The 21,581-nt window shown below is 40.1% G+C and overlaps 1 protein-coding gene across 22 annotated transcripts in view; it reads left to right on the top strand.

The window, feature by feature from the left end:
• The window catches only part of THRB (thyroid hormone receptor beta), a 168,360-nt gene that overhangs the window by 67,771 nt on the left and 79,008 nt on the right, over positions 1–21,581 (top strand). Inside the window, exon 1 of one of the 22 annotated variants that reach the window (XM_046919455.1) lies at positions 17,069–17,173. The exons of the other annotated variants lie outside the window; for them this stretch is intronic. The gene's annotated coding sequence lies outside the window, so the exon portion shown is untranslated. Of the gene's footprint in view, positions 1–17,068; positions 17,174–21,581 lie in introns of those variants that run through there. 22 annotated transcript variants of the gene reach the window in all.

The raw sequence follows: 21,581 nt of genomic DNA, 5'->3' as shown, positions 1-21,581 counted from the left end.
GTGTAGTGTTTTGTATCCTATAGCAAGTGACAAACAACTGTTACTCTTGAGACACTTGGAAGGTAATCAAATATAACTATTTTATTTTATTTTTTATTTATTTTGACTATGAGATCGATGATCTCCAGAAGTGTTTGGATTTTAGCCATTTCAGTTGCAGCCGGCAAAAAGTGCGTTCACTATCATCTTAGTAAATCATATCTAATATACTGAAACAGGAATAAATCTTGAGAATCGTTCACTTGGAGAAAGTGGGAAAGAACTTTTTAGGATTGTTTGCTCTAAACAGTGAAAAAGATAGGTGCTTACAGATTACTGTCTTCTCGGGTCTAGATCAGGGCTGTTTTCATCTAGAGTCCAAATCATCTAGATTTGGACCATGAGTGTGTGTGAGTTGGCTAAGACCACGTGAAATTTCTCAGATGTCGTTGGAAATGTGGTACTTCTTGCTGATTTTCGAGTATCTTGGAGAGACAGTTCACTGTTCTGGTTTGTCAGAATTGTGTGCTACTCCTGGCCAAGAAGAGGCAGATCCAGTGCACTATGCATAGCTCAGCAGGCTTTAGTAAATGAACTGAGCATAAGTTAATATAGTGCAATCTTGTTATTTAGTGCAAAAGAGTGATTTTTGATGGAAATGAAAAAACAAATAAACTTCAATGAACTCCTTCATATGGTAGTCCTTTCTAAAAAGAAAAAAATCCCACTGTTTTCTGGAGAAATAATTTCTATGAAAGCACTGCAAACTTTTCTTGTGATCAGAACTTACATACCTAGTTTAATGGTTTGTTTTTTTCCTGTGCTGTGCTTGAGGAAGCCCAAAGAGTTTGATGTTGGTTATGGCCATTACTGATGCCACAAAATATATTGCGCACTGACTTTTGACACTTTGCTCTGTTTGTAAAAGTGCAAAATGAGTCATAGTTCTATTGCAACGCTAATGATCCGTGAAAGCTGTAAGCATAGAGCTAGGAAAAAATCACCTTGGAGTTGCTATGTATTAATTTAGGTTTTCATATTTCTTCTTGTGTTTTGTGAAGTCCAGATAGCTCTATTGTGTTTATAGTTTTACAGCAAATACCAGATGTTAAACTCTTTTCAGCAGAACCACTGAACAATTACTACATGTTTACAACAAGAGCAGAAATGCTGCAAATAAAATCCTTCCATTTCCAGTTTCCACAAAACTCTTAAAAATGAATAGTCCCATAAAAACATTTTCTCAAAATTGTTTGGCAGTGCCATTCAAAAATGAAATGGGTTGTTATCCTACTTGTTAGCTCAAGCTAGACCAGACAGTGATAATCCTTAAACTTGTGGCTATAAATTGTTAAATTAATTAATAATGCCACTGTTTTATTCTGTCATTGTAGCATTCCAAAATAATCTGTTTATTTTTACTATCAAAACATTATTTTATTTTTTAAGTCCCAGACAAAAAAGACATGAGACCTAAACACACAGCCTTAACAAGGAAGAATAAGGAGGAAAATAAGATAAATTAGCCCTTCAAGTAAAAGAAAACATTAAGTCCAAAATCTAAGTAAAGCTCTTGACTGAACTTTGAAATATTTATCTCTAGAAGTGTGATAACTCTTTCCTCTGTGAGCACTGTAAAGCAGAAAGTCTCAGTTTGCCCAAGGCTGAAGCATTTCATTACTAGAGATAAGTCATTGCTATCTGTGGAACATTCAGTAGTCAGTATATACCAGTCATCATCTTACGCTGTATGGTAGGTAGCTTATCAAAATTTGTTTCTAAGGTCTTCCTGACTGTTGAGGGAAGAGGGATTATATCCTTAATATGTTGTTATTTAAAAATAGTAATATTAATAAAATACAATAAAAGTCACAATCCCACCACTGAACTTTTTTCATTAACTTTCAAGAACTTCCTTGGTTCACAACTACAAATATACTTTAAGCAATATTTTACTCAAAGGTATCTTCCTCTCTTATTTTTTGTAATTATTTTTAATTAATTCTTTTATGTCAATGTCCTGCAATAACAGTATCTCCAGAGTGTCTTCACTTCCTTCCTACCGTTGCCTGTATATTGTGTCTCCTGTACACAGAGACATCAAAATACTTGTCTACTGATGTCTTTATTCTCAAGTCCTCTTGAAATGACTCTTTCCCTGAGAGAGAATTTGTCTATTATTCCACTGAGTGCTATGTTTAAAAATTAATAAACCCTCTTGCTTAGTCAGAATGGAAATGTATTCCCATGTTCATGAGCTACAGAGGAATACAATTGCTCAGTACTCAGTATTGTTGACACTGTCTGGGTAACTGGCATCATTGTTTGCCATTATCATATGAAGTAAAATACATTACACCACACTATACCAATGCTCTTTTTCCTGATGTGCCCCTTTCTGGACAACTGACTTCGAACAAGTAATAGTACCATACTTCTATATCACATTTGTGAAATCTTAAAGCTGTGGATATAAAGAAAGGCTTTTCCAACTAGTTTGGCCAGGAAACAACGTTAGAAGGTATTCTGTACATATACATGCTTCTTAATCCCTGGAAATTTCACGAGCAATCTTTGGCTTAGTTTGAGAGGTCAGCTGTAGAGCAGGAGTAACTAACCTTCAGAGTTGAAGACCTTGAAATCTGTCAGGTGAAAGTCTGTACATGGTAGAGATGGCATGAATCAAAGTTTTACCTGTTACAAGTTTTCACAACAATGAGTAAAAGCAAACTGAATACAGAGTTTTGAACTTACAACCTTCATTTGTTTTATTGTTTTATTGTACTTGGATTGATACTGGCCACTCCATTTACTGCAGTACCAAGGTGTGCCTCAGTCAAAGCAGATATCTTGGTTGGCCGAGCAGCAAAAGCCTTTTGGAAGCATCCTTTCACTGAGTGGTGAAGTTTGTAGAATTCCCCAGAGGTTATTTTCTCTAGGTCACTTTTTTTTTTTTTTTTTTTCCATTAGATTCCTAATATAGAAGGCTTCTGAGCAACAAATCTGAATCATGAAGAGTGCCTTTGAGTGACAGCAGTCTCACGTTTTGGGATATAACTAATGTTTCAGTTTAGCTGCCAATACACTGATGGCCAGTGTTTTGCTTTAAGTGCTTTAAGATGTCACAGAAGGTCCCATTTGGTCTCCGACAGTGGCTGCAAAAGATTGTCTCATATGGAAGATAACCACTAGAGAGTGTTGAGAAGCTATATGGGAATGGGGAGCAGAGTGAGGTCATTACATCATTTAAATTATCTTAGTATCTTGGTGTCATTTTTTTTGGTTTGTTGTTTTTTTGTGTGTGTGGTTGTTTTTTTCACCTTTTAGCCTTTGACTTTTTCCAACATTATACAGCATATATATCTGTTCTAGAGGGGACCACATAGATGGCTAATATATCAGCCTCTTTTCAGTAGAGGTGAAGAATTGGAATTCATTTTGTCTTTCAGATGACCAAAACTTAGTATTTTTTGCCTATCCTATTTAATGTGAAGATTAGCAAATGCTGAAATGTCCTTTAGTTTGACTGATGGTCTCCTCATTATAAAATTGAAGATTCTTAGGGAGTTTCAGAGAAGTCTGTAATGCACTTCCTCTGGGATGAAAGCCAGAGGATTCCAGCATGGTCGTTCTGGCATAGTTTGTCTGGTTTATAAAGCAGGTGTCTACATGTGTGTAATAAATCTAGTTCTGCTGATAAATTTGAACAGATAATTTAAAACCATGCCAACAAAACAAAATATAAGTAACATTTATGTAATGTACCTAATGTACAGTAACTTCATAAAGTAATGGCTCCCCTTTGTGAGGCTCTTTAAATTTTCTTTTCGAGGTCTTCTTGGTACAGGTATTTGTATATTTTTTTATCACTCTTTTTCAGCTGAAATCTGCAAATCTCATTCTCTTCTTACTCACAGTGATATCAAGCAGTTAGGTTAACCAGCTATTGTCCGTAACCTTAATGAGGAAACAGAGAGTGAATCATACACATTAAAAATAGATGTAGTAAACGGAAATAATCAGCAGGATTATATTACTGAGGAGTCACTTTTCCAGGTGACGTTCCAGTCTGCTCTTCAAGATCAAGAAAGCTTTTTAAACCCACGCATATCACTTACATCACACTATTGCTAGTTAAATTACTGACATTCATCGGTGTCTCAGGTACTCTGGAAATCTTGGAGGAATGGACTGGCCAGTTTACTTCAATGTATTTCATCATTAGCACTATGACATTTTTTATAAATTTTCACAAATTTTTGAAGTCTCCATCCTTATTTTAGGTTAAAGCTCCATTGGGTTGATCTAATTATCATCAAACTCATTTGGAGTCCCAGAAGAAAGGTAGAAGATTTTTGCTGGATATTTTCTAAAGCTCATGAACAGCTGAAAAATGTTGGGAAGTGCTACAGCCTCCATGATTGTTGCTACTCAATTAAAAAATTAGGCGTTACTTGACAGCATTCATGTTGCATTTGCTAGTTAGCAGAAGTTCTAAGACTTGGATGGTATTTGGTAGTTTGGACTCTGCTTGCCAAGCAGCTGAGGTGCTCCAGGGATTGCCTGCAGTGTTGGGAAGAGCTAGCAGCTGTGACCAAAAATTTTGAAGATGCATAGGGAACCACCACAAAGCCCTGGATTCTCCATCCCTTTGAGATTTTCTTTAAAGGCATTTTGCCGTTAAGGAAAATGTGCTGAAGTTGAAGATGAGTTAATTAGCGTGTGTGTGAGTATTTACTATAGCTGTACATTGATGTATATAGTATTGTTTTATTTAGTTATATCTGTTTTATCTGTATGTTCACGACATATGCATGAGTGGACTATTTAAGGCATGTGGCCTGTGCAATACATTAAATGGCAAGCCTGTCCCTCCTTCCTTTAAATGCTAAATCTTGAGAAGTCCAACACTCATGGGAGGCCACCTGGGTGTGAGGTAAAAAGTGGGGTCATACCAGTACTCCTTCTTCTCTGTAAGATATTTTACTTTGCACATGTGCCTTGATTGTGCATATTTCGCGCTTGAGCACTCTTTACCACAGAATCACAGAATCATAGGGGTCAGAAGAGACCTCCGGCCATTGCCTAACCCAGTCCCCTGCTAAAACAAATTCCCTACAGTAGGCACACGGGAAAGCATCCAGGCAGGTTTTGAGTGTCTCCAGAGAATGAGATTCCACAACCTCTGTGGGCACCCTGTTTTATGGTGCCATGTCACCCTCCAACAAAAGACGTTTTCCCACATGTCCTTTGTACATGGTGTCTACTGTGACCTGCCTTCCTCCTGATGGAGATAACCAGCCAGATCCTTGGCAAATTAACATCCCTTTCAATTTATTTTCAGACTCCCTTGATCATGCTGAGTTTAGAAGTGTAAATTTCATGAAGTGTGTTTGAGATGACAGGTGGGTGTGTGGGGTTGTTCAGTGCATTGTCTGAAATAGAAATGAATCGTCTTCAAACTGGGAAAACCATTTCAAATAAAGCACCTCTTTTATGTGTCCTGGTGCAGTGATGGTCTTTTATTTGTAGTTCTCTTAGCTGTGTGTTGTGGGGAGTCTACACATGTACATTCGAACTTATAAAGAGCATTAGAATCAAAATATTGTGAGAATAATTTATGCATTGTGCTTAGATTCAACTATAATTACATCTTGTGACCAAGAAGTGGAATTAAACATGATTTATGGTGCTTTTTCATGTGTTTTGGCTTTGCAGCAGTATTGGAGCTCTGAGTGTGTGTTGCAAATCTTTATTAGGTGAAAGGATGGCAGCAAGAAAATCATGATACTGATGACCATGCTGGTAGAGTCGTGTGGTAATCCATTCTAAATCAAATAACAATGTACAGTAAACAAACACCTACTACAAAGAAAAAACCTGGGGACATCTGCACTACCTACTCAGTAATACTGATTTTCCTGAATTACCATATGTATAAATTTAAATAATTGCACCTAAATCGATGAAATTATATTGCAACTCTACAAAAAATGGGAGTTAACTCATTCTAGCTGGTTACTGGAGACCTGAACATTTCCAGTTCACATTTTGAAGGCACAGTATGTGGTCTCACTATTGTCAGACATTAATATGAATGGTTAAGAAACTGAGATGAACAGAAAGCGTAGATAGTGATGAGTTACAAAACTAATCAGGAGGAGCAGAGCGAGTCAGGTTCTTGTGTTTTGAGCTGTGGGGATGCCAGTTTTGGGACATGACTGGGGGAGAGTGCTGAGAACAGGTTTTAGTTTGAAATAAAGGCTGGCATAGGGGTAAACGTTGTCTCCTGGCTCCATCCTTTACATCCTTAGCTGGTAATGAATGTAGTATAGTTAGACAAGCAATTTTCATAGTTTTTTACATGTGTTTCATGGGTGGGATGGTTTAGGCTGTTATGTAAAATTACGTGGAAAATGATGTACAAGCTTATGTTTGTTCTTATTTCAGATGAAATGTAAAACTGAGAATTATCAAGATATGACTCTTTCAATATTTTTCTTTTTTTGCTGAATTAATGTTAAACCCTATATATAGTACCAAGTCAATGTGTAGAATAAAGGAAGCATTTCCCAAAGTGTTTGCCATTTCCATGCTCTGAAAACTGTTTTTCAATTGTCTCTCTCTCAGCCAATATATGTACATATATTTGCTGCTAAAGATAACTGATTTGTAGTGCAGTCCACGATACTAATCATTCTACCTCAGCTGTTCTGCTGAGACTCTGCACAGTTAGCATGATGTGATGTTCACATGGAGAACGTGACACAGACTCCGGGTGTGTTGAATTCATTGCAGTAAAGCCCTGAGTTTGTTGCAGTAGATCTGAGCGCCGTGCACAGAGGGCCCATGAAAACACATCTGCAGAGGGCACTGGATGGTGTGCTTGTAGTATCTTGGACTTTGTTTGAAGAAAAATGTGGAGGCTTTAAGCCTTGCAGATCAAAAATGAGTGGAATGAATGAAAAATGGGAATAGAGTTGAATTAGTTGTTCCAATACTGGCTTTCAAGTGAAGAAGGATTTAAATCACCCTGCTTTTGATTTAGAATTGGAGGAGGTTTTAGGCACCAAAACTAAATAGAAACAGAGGATTGAAAGTTACCATCTGGTTCACGGAGAGCAGTCCTGTAGTTTTGGCAACATTCTGGATCTATCATCTCTGTAGCAGTCTGGTTAATGCAAAAAGTAATTTGTCACCATTTATGAATATGTTAATGCTTGCACGCACACAGCCTCTGGGCTGCAGGTACGGGCCATCCTTTAAAGAGCACCACAGGCAGCAAATACGACAGACTGGAGTCAGGGAGGAGCAACCCAACTTTTTGAAGACAAATGCAGTTTTCAGAAAAAGATGCACCAGTTTTTGTCCCATTAAAATAAATGCAGTATTAGCAAGATCCATCACAGCAGCCTTGCCTTTGGTTTTATTTCCTTATTTATTTCATTGCTGATGCGTGCTTTTTGTTGTTGTTGTTGTTTTTGTACCAGAAGGGAAAGAAACTAATTAAGTCCTTTAGAACTAAACATGCAATATACTATAAATAAAACTTGCAAGAATGTTGTTCAATTGTTCTTGTTGCAATTCTTGTTGCAAGAATGCAAGCAAGGCTGTAGTATTCACCTGTCAGCCTATACTGTTGTGTTTTGCGGCTGTCTAAGGACACAGCATAGTTTTAATTCTCCGTGTTCTTCAGGCAGAAGTGGCTTGGGTGCTTTCTGTGCCTTGTCACAGTCTGGTGCTAAGATGCTTAAACGTGTTTTACCTCATAGTTTTATCATCCTTCACAACCATTTCTGAGTTGTCTCAATAGCTTGCTGTCCCAAGTCATTCAGTCTGCGTTACAGTCCCGCAGACACCAAGTCCTGACAGCTGCCTGTCCTGTGCTTTTATTCCCTTACAGAAAATGTAATCGGAGAACAATGATTTAGCCCTTGGGTTGACATAATTTTCAAACTTAATGCAGTATTATTCTCTTCTAATCTGCTGCTGTCATCTTACCCAAATATTATACATGCCTCTTATTTCTCTCCAGTTCACCTGCCAGCTCTCTCCGAGGTAGAATATTGTCTCCATTAGCCATATAACAACTTTGTCTCAGAGGGGAAAAGAAGAGTTATTTCCCTCCATCAACCTACTGTGGGAATTTGGAGAAGCAGAACGTAATTAATTATTGAGCTTGAATTCTGGCCAAGGCAGTATTAGACTCGGAGTTACAGTTTATGAATTTCTTTCATCCCTGTAATGATAGGAGGAGCAGAGGGGAGACAGGAGGGTGGGATTTTGTGCTGGTGGAGAGTTTGGGCTCGCTCTGTGGCAGCATGTTTTGGTTGTTACCGTGTACTGCTTGAAAGAGCATGAAAGAGCTTCAGTGCATGCCCTCTGCCTTTCAATTCACCGTTTCCAATTCACTTGGTGCTTTGTGTTGCTTTTCTGAGGCAATTCCTTTCATTTTATGTGTATCAACACATACTTTGTCATAATTTGTTGGTGGTAACTTCTGGGCCAGATCTAGCAAGTCTCTAATAGAGTGTTCAGCAACTAGATCAGGTATGATTCAAATAGTAGCAGTACAATTGATTTTGTGTTTTTACTTGATTCCCCTGCTGGCTCTAGAGCTAATTTTCATAGAGAAGAAACAGATGTCAGTGACAAGCATTGGGGCTGAATGCAGCCAGAACTGAGAGCGAGAAAAAGCTCTGTACCACTTGGGCACTCTGCTGCCCCATTACGGGAAGCTTGTGCCATGTTGGGCAGCACTCCCTGGAGCAAATTTAAGTACTGGAGGAAGAAGGCTGGGGAACAAGGAGTCTGTCGTGGGCAAATATATCACTTTGTGTGTTACACAAATGAAGTTATTGTTGTGTTCCTTTTCACCACCAAAATACTTAAAATGCCACCTGTTTATATGAAAGTAATGTAGGAAAACAACACAGGAAGATTATTCAGGGGTCTTATTCTTCTGAATCTCTTGTTTTTATGTATTTGTCTTCTGAGATGCCTAGAGTCTCAGTATGCTTCTTCAGTACTTAGAAAAGTAATAATTCAGAGAGAATTAGATTTGCTTTTCTTCTGTCTGTGGAAATATTTGTATTCTGCAAAGTCTGTAGCACTCTGCTGTGTAATGATTCTGCCATCCTTGTGAAACAAGATGTACTTTGTCCTTTTAAAATTGGATCTACTTAAGAGACACTGCAATTATTCTGAAATTGCAAATCATCTTTCTCCTGAGAGGAGATGATTTTCTTTGTTGCAGGAAAGTTGGCATTAGTAAGCACGCAATCAGTGACAACAGTATTGTTGTAATGGGCATGGAAGTTTATGTCTGCCAGAACGAATGATAACAGACAGGGTAGAAACAAAAGAGGGGTCCAGCTTCTTAGCCAGCATTCCCTTTCTTCGATCTTTAAACTGAGTTGTTGTATAACCAGATAGTTGTGCAAAGTGGTTTCTACTGCTTAAAGAGAAGAAATAAGTGACGTAGAACATGAACTGAAGATAGAAGGGGGGAAAAAAAGAAATGTTACAATCGATGGCAGTTTTTGAAAATTAATTCATTTTTGTGCATACTTCTAAGTATAATGTCTGGGTACCACTTTGAGCCTACAATCACAGATGTTCACCTGCCCTATTTTGTCCTATTTTACTTCAGGACCACGGTGTAGGTACATGAGCACCGAGCAACCGATGCCAGAGAGGTAGATAGTCAACCAACTCTTGCTGTTCCTGACTGGCTACAGCACAACAATCACTGCAGGAATTGGTGACAACTTTCAGTAGCCCTTCGTTGCCGAGGCTGAGAGCACACCCTGCTCCTCTGCCAGAGGTCAGAGCTCAGGCCTGCTGTATCCTGGCAGTGCCTGCAGTAGACTGCAGCTCTCCAAGTCACTTCAGTCAGCTAATCAAAACCTTTTCATTTTATCCACCTCTTCAGCGGATCCTTATCTTGGTTTTCTCTGTAAGTAGACTCAGCACCTCTCACCAACTTTGTGGAGCTTTGAAGTAACACCAGGTTTTAACTGGCTTTAACTGGTCTGGCAAAAGATACATCCCTGACCAAAAAGCATATTTTCCCTGTTTAAAACAAGAAGGATATTGGGATTCTTGAAGGAGGGTCTACCAGATATTGTTTTCTCACTGTAAATCAATGTCTTTTTTTCCTGGCTTTTATTTTGGAAGTCATTGAAGAGTTTTGGCTGATGTCAGGAAAAAAAAATAGCCTGAGGCACAGATCCAGTGTGGAATGTTTCAGCCCAAACAATTAGTCTGCTGAAATTATAAGCAAGTGAAAATTGGATCTTATGGGAAGCACTGGATAATCCTTGGTAATGGGCTATATTACAGTTCCCATCTATGTGTACTGAATTTGAAAGAAAGCCTTTTAAGTGTACATGCAAATATCACATACCCTTATCCAACGGCTTCTGCTGAAATTCGTATCACTTAATTCAATAGTCCTCTTTTGCTCAAGAATTTATCACGTAAAAAAGTTGGTAATTGAAATGTTATTATGACATAGAAAGCTGTATTGCAATTTATGACTCAGGAAAACGGTAACTGATCAGAAAGCCTTCTGTCTTCATTCTTCTAACGGCATAATTTGGTTATTTCCATATTGCGCTGTTCTCAGCAGGAGGCAGAGGAAGGCTTTGGCTGAATATTCTCTACCCTAGCTAAGAGACTCTGCTGTGTTTTCATTACGTTTGCCTCACATCATCATTCACTGTTAATTTCAAAAAGCCCTTGGTAATTTGTGTGTGTGTGTGTGTGTGTGTCTTAAACAGTAAGCTGATCCAAAACAGAAAGGGATTTGTTGCCTTATGACAACCTTTCCTTTTGGAAAGCAGCATATGTACCTGGATGTTTGCTGCAGCCTGAGCACAGATAGCTCTCCTCCCAAGTGCCTTGCTCTGGCTGCAGCTGGGATGTACACCCATTCATGGGGACTTTTCTCACAGTGTTATCGGTAGAGCTGGATCATTTGGGTGATCTGATCAAACCCAGTAAATTGCTGCCCAGCATTAAACAACTGGATCTGGGACTTGATTCCAGAAACCTGTGCTACTTGGTTCTCAGGTTGATATTTGCTGTTTAGGGCACACGAGGGAAAGGATTAAAAGAAAAAAAGTTAGCAGAGCATTTGGAGATTCATTGTCATTGCACAGCACATATGATCAAAGCCTGCTAGAAACCCTTTGTAAGTATGGGCAGCTAAAATGGTAGTTTGTTGGCTGCAGAATTTCTATGTAGAGAGGAAAGGTGTGTCACTGGATTTTCTGGTGATTGTAGTGAAAATGGTGGGTACTTTTCTGGTTTTACTTGCTGTCCTAGCACAGAGTAGTGGCTTTGCCAAGCTTTTCCTTCCCCAGCAGGCTTTCCAAGTGGGCAGAGCTCAGGATCATTCTGCCCCAGTAGGAGGACACTGTGTCTTGCAGTCAGCCCTGGTGTGATGGGAAGCGATGGAAGGAAGAACAAGGAGGTGGTGGGGCAGGGAGAGAAGAGGAAACAGGAGTCCTGCAGTGTTCTGTGGGAACAAAGGATCATGCAGTGGGGAAAAGCTGATATGTGAATTGAAATCTGCACCACATACACCAGTTGTGGTCAGTGACCTCATCCATGTGCAGGTCTGGAGAGCACAAGTGGCTGAGGTTTGCCAGCAAAGAGTTGACTCTGAAGGAAAATGAAGGCTGGGGCTGCTTTTGGCAGAGAATTTTGTTCCTCCAAGAATCACTTAGGGACTTACAAAGGCCGTGAATCTTGCAGTCTTTATATTTGCAGGGCTTTAAAGGTAGATGGCAGATGGAAGAAGTTCATTCTCTGGTTATTTCCTTCCATGGCTAAACCTGCTTTCTATTTGTGCCTGCGTGAGATCATTCATTCGTGTTCCAATACTGTGCTCTTTATTTTTTTCCATGACTCTCTTATTGCAGAGTCCCCAAAATCCATTATCAGATTTCTAATTCCATTTAGACACAGTGGGGTGATGATACCTGTTCCCACTTGCAGCCACATGGAGATGTCAGTATTCCCATGGAAGGGCCATGATGCTCTGGACCTGAGAGGCCGCTTGAGGATGAGGGCCATGTCTCAGCAGATGCTGTCAAGTAAGGTGTTGGGCTGTGTAGACACCTTGTCATAACGAGAACTTCATACCTAGCTCAGTCCTTCCATGAAGGGAAAGGCATGCTGGCAATGGACCAGCATTTCCCAGCAGTATTACCCAGCCCTGCACTGCATGTTCCAAGGCCTCGTAAATCTTATGCCTGTTCTCAGCATAGTTTTGGGATGGCAGTGGTTGGTATTTTCAATTACAGTGGCTAGTTCTTAGGTTTCTTCAATAGTTTTTTTTCTATCATTCCTTGCTAGAGGTTATTACATATGTTACTTATAGTAAACTTCCTTGCAGTGCCTACTGTTCTGCATCAAGCTGTAGATCCCAATAGATGGAGCATTTTCCTGTAATTTCTGTACCCCGTCTGTTTTCAGATTAACTGATGATGGAGGAAGAGAGTGCAGGGAAAGAATAGCATAATAAAACTCTTTGGTTGCATCACTCGTAGTTCTCAAAGAATATTTATAAAAATTGATGTTGCTTCTCCACGAGCTGCTGGGGGGCACAGATCTTCAGTCAATTAAATCCTTATTTGGGGATTATTTTTTTTCCCAACAAGACTCATTAAATGGCTTTGTGCTGTTACATGTGTCTGGTGTCATTTTACTAGCTAAAATAATTAGACAGGTTTTGCATATTTTTAGATGTATAAGTAAAGATAAGTAAAAATGAAAACCTTGAAAGTATTGTTCAGGTTAAGAATTGAAAGTTGATGTAATCTGAATGTGGGCACCTGAGTTTGAATTGTCTGACTAGTTTACATCATGGAATGGGAAAAATGTTGAAAAAGCAACATAAGTTATGTGAAATGCCTTTCAGATACCACATCTAGCTGTTCTGGGTAAAGCTGAGTATCATCTAAAATTCTGTATTGCTTCTCTTTTTATCATCCCGTCCACTGTTACAAGGACAATCAAGATAAAACAAGATCTGTGAGCATCCATTTTCTCTGCTTGCTGCAAAATGTTATTCTGGTTATTTGTTCTGGAGCAGGTGAATGTGGCTGTTCTTATTGTAGTCCTCATTTTCATTTTGAATAGAGATACTAATCTCACAAGCTGTATTTGATTTGTGTTTAAAAAAAAAAACAAAACTGACAAAGCAGACTTGTAGGATATCTACAGGCTAAATAGGAATAAATTCATCTAAAGGTACTAGCTTCTTCAATAAGAAGTCTTCTCTTTTTCTCAGTGCCACTGCTTTCTTCAGCTCCCCCCTTTTCATCTCCATTGAAGGCCGGTATCCTGAGAAGACCTCCATTTCTTGCCCTGTGCGTCTGACCTCCCAACCGCAGCACTTGTTTACTTAGAGATAATTGTTTTCTGGAGAGGATCCAGCTGATAACTTACTTTTTCATTAGACCCCTTTTTCCTATTAGTTATCTCCTGTTAGTTGATCTGTGTCATTTGATAAAAGTAATTAGGTAATAAAAGTCTGTTTCTGAACTCCTCCCTCTAATTTTGGCATGGCGAAATGTACTTCTTGGCACCTTGCTCTTTCCTCATAAAGACAGCCTTCAGTTGACAAACAACACTAATCCAAAAGAAAACAAGCCAGTTCACGCATCCTCTCTTGATATATCCCCTTGCCAGAACAAAGTAGTTCCTCACAAATTATTTGTACCAAAGATAGTGACATAACCCTGGCTCTGTTTTATAGTTTTGCAAATGTTTGTGGAGCATCTCAAGAGGCCAGACTAAAAATACTCAATGAAACCATTCAACATTCTACTAAGAGCGTTTTGTTTCCTAGGACTTTCCTCCCTTCCGAAAACACCCTCCCACTGCTGCATTGCATTTGTTAGAAGGTGATGCAGCTGTAACGTAGTTGCATCACATTTTACAGTTTATATAGAAATTTTGCCTGAAGTTCCTTTTTTCTTTTTAGGACAAGGAAATGTATATTTTTTAAAAGAATTCTCAGTGGAAAGAAAGTTTATTTTTAGTTTCAAGTTGAAATATACCCCTACAATGAGAGAGAGCCTCATCAGGTTATCCTTAATAAAGGTTTTGAGTTTAAAGGCCTAAGGTGTCATTGTATATGCAGCATTTCAAGGACAGATAGCAAAGAATTACCAATGGCTTCTGCTAGAGCCTAGCATGGTAGAAACTACCTGAAGATTCTGGTTGATTTTTTCCTTGATTGCTGCAAGTGTGTACTCCAGAAAGAGGACAAACTGAAAAGCTTGTGTAATATGAAAGTATCTTTGTTTGTCTCGTGATTCTCACATCATGGAGGGCCCTGAGGCCCTGTGGGGACAGCTGAATTGAACTCTTATCTTAACTCTTAATTCGGTCACAACATCCTGAAAAAAAAACATATCCAAGGCAATGAGTAGGATTACAGAAGGATCTCGTCAGAATCTGGCCTGTGTTTTACACAGTCCTCTCTCTTAAACAGATAGAAGTCGTTCTTCTGTTATTCAGTGTTAAATGCAACCACATTTTGGTCAGATCTGACAAAAAGTTTTGATGTTAGTTGCATGTTTACTGTGCACTGGATTTACTTGATGTCTGAAGCTCATCCTGTGGGGTTGTTCAGAATCCATGGTGCTCACAGAGATTTGGAGCACTACATCGTTGGGGAAGTAAGAGCCCTAAAACAGCAGCACATAAAAATTTAAAGTCAATGGTATGATAAACTCAGTTAGTACCAAAGTATGTGTATAAGTGAATCATATAATAAATAAATGATGAGAGGGATAGTGAGATGCAGTTGCAACTATAAGAAGGGACTGTTTTCAAATGGAAGAAAAAATGAAGTATGTGCTTTTGTTTGTCCTAATTGGATGTGGAAAAAGTTTTGACTTGCTTTCTGTCCCTGAACATTGTTTGTGTCCTCTCTAGATGCATTTGCATTCAGCTCTGACTCAGGGGCATTCAGCTAACATGCCTGAAATGGCACTCACGCTCTGGGCTGCTGTTTTTCCTATCAGGAGCACACCTGAGCTGGTGCAGTTTATAGCCTGCTGTAATAAATAAGCTAAAAATGATGGCTGCTTTGATGAATACGCCTTGTGTATTCAAGCAGATTTTTTATTCTGCATTTCCAGCATTAAACACAGAAACTTCCTAAGCAAATGCCTGTTACCACTGCTAGTTACAGGCATGGACTGGCTCACTCTTGCGTCAAATCTGATCTTTACCTTCTACTCAGAAGCAGCTCTGGAAACCTAAATGTCCAAGCATGTTTGCCCTGCATGCCTGCATTTGACATACTGTTTATTGTCACTTCAGGTAGCTTCTCAACCCTCCGAGCTGAACCTCAGGCCGTGAGAAGGCCCTAGCAAAGCCCTGCACAGATTGTTGCAGTGCTGAGTGGTGCATCATGAGTTACGCTGAGCGTAGTGTGACCGGCCTCTTCCTGTGAACAAGTTCTCCCAGATTATAGCTGTGCTCAGAGGTGGTGCTGAGTGTCTCTTTCTTCATAGTCTCATACATCACGTAAGGTCCACAGGCACTACCCCTACACAGGATGAAGAGTGCAGAGCTGTGGATGTTAGCAGTGAACATGGGCAGCTGTGCCCTGATTAGTGAGGCAGCCTTGTGCCTTCTGATGAATTCATAAGAAATCCTTATGTTCTGTCTATATAGTTGTGGAGACTTCTGTAGGGGTTTTTTCTACAATAAGCATTGCTGTTGTGCCATTAGATTTTTGTAAGATTTTTCTATGCTGTGTCTAGTTAACACAGTTACTGCAGCTTTTTTTCTGAATGAAGAAAGCAGAGCATAGCCTAACCCTATCACAAGATTTTATGGGGAAAACCTTATTTCACTGTTGCGAGCTTTGCTGACAGTCGCAATCCTTTTGTCTAATGCTGAAGTGAATCTTTTCAGATGTATGCCATGCCAGAGTTACATGGAATACAAATAAAAGCGTACTTCTTGCAAGGAAAGATGGGAATTGGCAGGAAAACATACTAAATCAAGGTGTGAGTGAGATGTAGCAGTGACCTTCTTTGCAAAATTTAAGATAGACAGGAAAAAAGATAAAAAGTGAAAAATAGCTAGTACTAGTAAGCAGTATTTGTCTTCATAGGGTCATAAAGTGTCGTATCCCTTTGAATGGGGTACGGCCAGGCTTGGTTCACAGATGCTGCAGCTGAAGCGAAACAGTAACTGTCCGTAGCAGAGCCAAGATGAGATGTGACTGAGGTGTTCCTTCTCTCCAGCCCCCTGACTGTCATGGCAGACTGACACCAAAATGTCAGAAGGTCTACGAGTTCTTCTCTATTTCTAACTCGTTTAGCAACTTCGGTTCTCTGAAACAGACATCATTTGTACTACAGATGCACAAAAGTAGCTGTATAATGTCTGCTTCCAAATATATTGTATTTTTAGAAACTGCAGATTTTTCCCCTGTTCTTAACCATTTCCTGTGGTTTTATTCTGAAGTGTGTTGCATGAAGAAGGCTATTTGTGTGATTTAGGTATGAGAATAGAAATTGCACATCTTGAGGTTACGGACACAAGCCTGGATGATGATCAGTCCTTTAAGTATTCTGTGATGAAATGAGTATCCTCACCTTCAAAAATCTGTTTGTCTCATTAGAAGGGTGGCAGATGCAGGGCTGTGCTGAAGTTTGAAAAGCACTGTGGGATCTGTTAAGGAAAGGATCTGTAATAGGGATTTCAAATCAGCGAGAATGGAGAAACAGCATTCACCTGTGGTAGACCGTGGGTGAATCAAGCTAAATGGGATCAAGACAGGCTGGAAAGACTGTTATGAAGTGAAGTTAATTGAGAGCAATTAAGTCTGCGTAGACAAGATCTAGATAGGCCATTTGGGCTGAAGAGCATTATGTGAGTGAAAGGTGCAGGATTAGGCCCATTGTTTGTAGATTTACCTAGTGCTTTAAACTCTGTGGATGAATGGTGTTACACAAATGTTAGTCATAATTATTATTTAATTATGACCACATGTTTACTTTGAACGTAGTCCTACGCTTAATGTGTAGGGAAGCCAGGATAATACTGCAGCTTCAGCGTGTGAGCTCCTGTTTGCCAAGCAGCGTTCTGCTCGGGGCTGCTCCTTTTGTAGGATGAACGGAGCTCCCCAGACCTTGAATCTGCACTGATTGTGGTATGTAAAGGGCAAGCAGCTTTAATGCAAGTACCATCAGCTAGAACATTTTGAAATAGATCTATCTGAGATAGTATTAATTTTAATAACTTAGCATTTTATTAAATGTGCTATTTGTGTATCGCTTCAAGATATCTGAGACGCCAGAATTTCATTCCAGTTGCAGTAAGAGTGCAGAAAGCACATTTCGTAGTGTGATTCATGAGACCAGCAGTGCTACGGTATTTCTATAATTCATATGTTGCTTCTTACATTTGCATTTGAATCTTTAAAATGTTATAAAATTTTAGGTTCTTTAATCGATTTTTTTTTTCACTTCTAACCAGAATGAAGCTATTCCTCCTTCAACTCTGTACTTTGAGGTTTTCCTTTGCTCAGATCTTCCATTTCAGATGATGTGGAAAGTTTGAGATAAGTTTGTGGGTGGCTGAAGATATAAGCAGGGAAAAGAGATTAGTGGCTTTTTTATTTTTTTTATTTCTTCTTCTTTTTAAGGAACATGATAAGAAGTCGAATTCTGAGAGATGTGTGCGTGTCTTAGGTTGCAAGAGATGGGATTCTCTTCTGTCCTTTTTACTAAGTTAATGCTTTTTAAGTGACTAAAGATAATGGAGAATTTTAGCTTCTCCTTTAGAATGCTTTTAGTGCTTTGAGATATCTTGTTCTCTCTGTGCATGACATTTTAAAATGTTCGTTGGTGCTACTGAGATGGAAGAAGACCTCCTTTAAGTAGAGGCTTGGATGAAGGGCAGACTGGTTGAGTCAAGAAGTACTGGGCTTTCCTTTAACCATTCAGTTCCTGAGTCTCTCAGTTACTCAGCCTTCTACAGCGACTGCAGCCCCCATTTTCCTCTCAGGTCAAGGCACTTGCTTTATGCTTCATGCCATGTATTCTCCCCTCACGTGCTTACTTTTTAGTACACCAGCTTGTAGAAGACAACGTATGTGTCCTTTAGCCATGCCAGGCTTGAGTTGACTGAACACATACCATGTTCAGCAAAAGCATGTATGCATCTTCTGTATTTCAGTCCTCCTGGACAGTGGTAGGAAGCGTGGATTCAGGATTTACATGAATGCCTGTTTACTTTGTATGGAGATGTTTTATATGTTAAAAACATTGAAATACTCCAAATGATCAAGTAAATGTGCCTTTACTAATGGAAAAGACGCAATGGCTCCCGTAGGAGCGAAAAAGCTTCTTTTTAAAATGAAAAGAAGTCCAAGGTGTTCAGAGTCTGCTTGAACTTTCTTTCACACAAAAAGACATTCTGTTCTAGGTGACTGTTCCTACTTGAAAACAAAGTATTTTGTCAGAAGTAATTTACACTTAATTTGAAAAGATTTCTGAAAGGAAGTTTGGCTTTGAGAAACCATCTCACTCCTTCAGTTTATTATTTTGGTGCAGAAATGAAGGTAAAAATAATTTGTGAGTGCAGTTTCCTTGTGAGGGCTTGAGTTTTTGCCCAAGGCTGAAGTGTTCCTTTGCCATCCCCTGTGTTTTTCCAGCTCTACCATACGACTGCCTGTTTGAATATTAGAGTGTCAACAGCTCTGTGTGTTTTCACTTGATACAGCTGAGCAAAAGTTTTGACATTCAGCTGAAATGTTTGAGGAGCCATTAGCAGCAAAATTCTGCTTCTTAAGTAAATCTCATCTTGGTGCTTGAAATCTAAATGGATTAATATTTTTAATGTCTTGTTTACAATGCTTCCTATGAAAGCCTGCATTTGTCTACTTGCCAGCCTGCCTTCTTGGCTGGGAACTGCTCTGGCTTGAATCTCCACGCTGGGCTCCCATCCATTTTCCTTGAGTCTCTCTGGTTCCCTCCCTTTTCCTCAGGGGTTCGTTGGAAGATTGTCAGAAGGGCTTTAATTTCTTGAGCAAGTCAGCTTTTTTTGACTCCTGAATATTTCTGCCCCAGCCCTGAATTTCAGAGTTTGCCAACTAACCACAGGCAGCTTGCTGCCGTGTCACTACAAAAAACACCTCTTTTCTCAGGTTTTGATGAAAACAAACCTAAAACAAGCCAGTGTTAGCTTATCCAGTGGACAGGAAAAATGAATGAGGAAAAAGAGGCTTGCAGTACGTGTGCACATTGACAAGGCACTTAGCAGGAGAAAAGGTGAGCTAGTAGATAGCTTGTACTGTTGATTGTATATATTAAAGCATGGTATAGTATTTTGCAAGAAGAGCCATGCTAGCTGGCAATACAAAGAATAACAACAAAACAGTGACCACTAGATATTGTTGCTGTATCAGCAGATTCTTGGGTGGATAGAGCAGTGCCATCAGAAGAGCCATTCCCTTGTGCTCTGAGGAAAGGTAACATAGGTGTAATTGCTGAGGGTCTTCTCTGGTCAGCAGGCTTCTAAGGGAGCATCAGGAGGCTCCTGAGCCCCAGTGCAAGGTGAAATGCTAAAGCAGCAAGCAAGTTACTAGAAGTTAGAAAGTAGGAGGTACAGACTACATTGCAGTGAAATTATGCAGCTGTAGGTACAATGAACCTTCATTTGTGAGCAGGCCAGCAAATCCTCACCGGTGGTTATTTTGATATGCGATACTCTGATGCTAATCTAAGAAGTTGAATGCAAAACCAGAGAAACCTCAGAAACAACAACAACCTCCGCTGAGCGAGGAGTGCCTGGCAGCACAGCCTGCCTTCTTGGGAGCGCGAACTCACGTGGCGGCAGGACTCAAGGTTTGTGTGACGGGATGGCTGGGCCTTCACTCAGTCCCTGCCACTGAGTGTGGTGAAAGGAAGATAAGATTTGTGCTGCCACTGAAGCGCTGAGACCTGTAACCAGCATCTCCCCCTGCAGCGAGAAACTTCTGCTTCGGACAAGGGACAGCCTCGCCCCAGCAGTGAGTGAGTGGATGCTCCATCCCTGGAGGTGCTCAAGGCCAGGTTGATTGGGGGCCTGGGCAGCATGATCTGGTGGGTGGCAGCCCTGCCCATGGCAAAGGGTTGGAACTGGGTGGGCTTTAAGTTCCCTTCCAACTTAAGCTGTTCTGTGATTCTCTGCAGAAGTCTAAGAATCAGGGATAAGGGATAAGGAAAATAGGATGTAATATTTGAAAAAGCCGACTGTTTGTCTATAAATTATTGAGCATTTTTTCAGCTCTGCAGAAATTATTTGTAGTCAGGGATTCTCCAGTATTTAAAGAAAAAAATAAGCCTTTGTCAGACATCAGAATTGCGAGATCAATGCACGAACGCAAGCGTGTGAGTCAGGAAACATGCCAGCCGAGATGGCTGCGTGAGCGCGCCTGTAGGTAAACAGAAATAAAGTTAATTGGCAGTTTTCTTCTATAGCACGGGTAGCCGTGGTCCTCTGCAGAGGAAGAAATTTTCTTTTCCCATTATCCTTCAACGTTCTCTTGGCGGGATTGTCTCAAGGGAAGTGAGTGAGTCAGAAAATATGCCAAGTTCATGTCACGGCTGTTTCGGCATTTCTTTCTCTCGCTGGCCTCCAGGAGCTTTATTGGCAAGCGTTTTTAAAGGAAATGTTGGCACAGGAAGGCCTTATTGTTTATGTCATGAAAGTCTCTTGGCATCTTCTGCCTTGTTATTTTCTGCCTTAAATGGGGAAATTAGGAGTGGGGGAGATGGAGAAGGCAAAGACCAGAGAAAAAGCATATTGGCTTCAGACTGTTGAGGGGTGCTACGAAAGCCATGCTCCCTACGTGAGGATGCGTCTTGGTGAGTCCTCTCTGCTTTTCACCCTCACTGCTCTGCAGGTTCAGAGGCAGCCAATGGATTGGTTCCTAAACGTGCTCTTTGTTCTTTTCAAGATGCAGCATTCAGAAAGCTTGTTGGAAGGCAGCAGTTCTCTTGTGGGCTCCCTTCTGCCAGAGCAACAGTTGGCCGGGCAGGGAAAGGCAAAGCCCATGCTGAGCTGGGTTCACACCACTGCCGCCTTCCTGCATGGGGCAGAGATCTGCCAGGGGATGAGTAGGGCAGGCCCTTAAACCCTCCTCAGTTCCTTGGGATGTTTGCATGTAACACCCAACGTGATGTAGAGCAGAAGTGTAACTTCTCTGGAATAGATGCGGTGGGTGCGGACAGCAACAATAGCGAGATGCTGACGTGCTCAGAAATGCTGCTTGTTGAGCATCCAAGGCAGAAGGCAAAACTGTTCATTTGAATGTACACACATTCTGAAAAAACAACAACAACAAAAAAAACCACCCACCGTTCTTATTCATATGCACTTCAGGCAATTTTGGCATAACATTAAAAGCCCACACTCAAAAAAGAAAACTGTCCACTGCAGCAATAAAAGTTACTGTAACCTATTGCCCTCAAATTAGGTGAGAGTAGTAAAGGATGCGACTAGAGAATTCAAAATTAACGTTTTGAAGAATATAACAAAACTTAATGTGATGTGATTTGAAAAGGGAAAAGTTG

This window comes from Gallus gallus, chromosome 2 (genome assembly GCF_016699485.2).
Source record: "Gallus gallus isolate bGalGal1 chromosome 2, bGalGal1.mat.broiler.GRCg7b, whole genome shotgun sequence".
Lineage (NCBI taxonomy): Eukaryota > Metazoa > Chordata > Aves > Galliformes > Phasianidae > Gallus > Gallus gallus.
The sequence above is the reverse complement of the archived record's forward strand: the minus strand, read 5'-3'. Positions and strand labels throughout refer to the sequence as shown.